This window comes from Pundamilia nyererei, unplaced genomic scaffold, assembly GCF_000239375.1.
Source record: "Pundamilia nyererei isolate P.nyererei 1_Seehausen unplaced genomic scaffold, PunNye1.0 scaffold00030, whole genome shotgun sequence".
In the NCBI taxonomy this organism is placed as follows: Eukaryota; Metazoa; Chordata; class Actinopteri; order Cichliformes; family Cichlidae; genus Pundamilia; species Pundamilia nyererei.
Window position 1 is genome coordinate 3,970,714 of NW_005187431.1, and position 765 is coordinate 3,971,478.

Below are 765 nucleotides of genomic sequence, written 5' to 3' on the forward strand. Positions count from 1 at the left end.
TTTTTTTTCTTTTTAAGTGTCCTTTCTCACTGTCCCTCTTCCCCTCTGTGTTTTGTTCCTTCATCTTTCTTTCTCCCTTTCCTATCCCCCAGTCATGTCTGTCCCATCTGTGACAACTGAAAATTAAATAAAATTAAATAAAATTAAATGAAATAAAATAAAATAAAATAAAATAAAATAAAATAAAATAAAATAAAATAAAATAAATAATAATAGCAAAGGTCGATCAAATGGACCAAAACAGCAAGGCCGTGATGATCCACTTGGCAAAGTAAATCCATTAGGTATCTTTGTTGCCTTTCAGACATCAATTCTGACGGCTAAAAAACCATATGGGACAGGCAAAAAATAAACAAATAAATAAAATAAATAAATGATAACCCATGCTGACCGTGTCTCAGTCATATATGTGCACACATATAGATACCTCCAAAAACAATTTTTAACAGTGAAACTTGACACAGCATTGGTGGCTTTGGTAACTTTAGGATGAGCAGGCAATATAACAACACAAAATTAACAACATTGCGAATTAGACACCAGAAGTACAGCTGTCATCAAATTACAAAAAGTGTGGCTTTAACAGATTAATAAACATAACATGTTTTCTGGATTTAACCTGAATTACTAGTTTTCTTTTAAAAATCAAAAATATATGTATTTAAACAATTGTGCATGTAAGCAACCACTTTTGAACATTATCTGTCCACACACTGCAAATTCTGAAATGTAGTCCTTCACGAGCCACCGTAGCCTAGTCTGTTG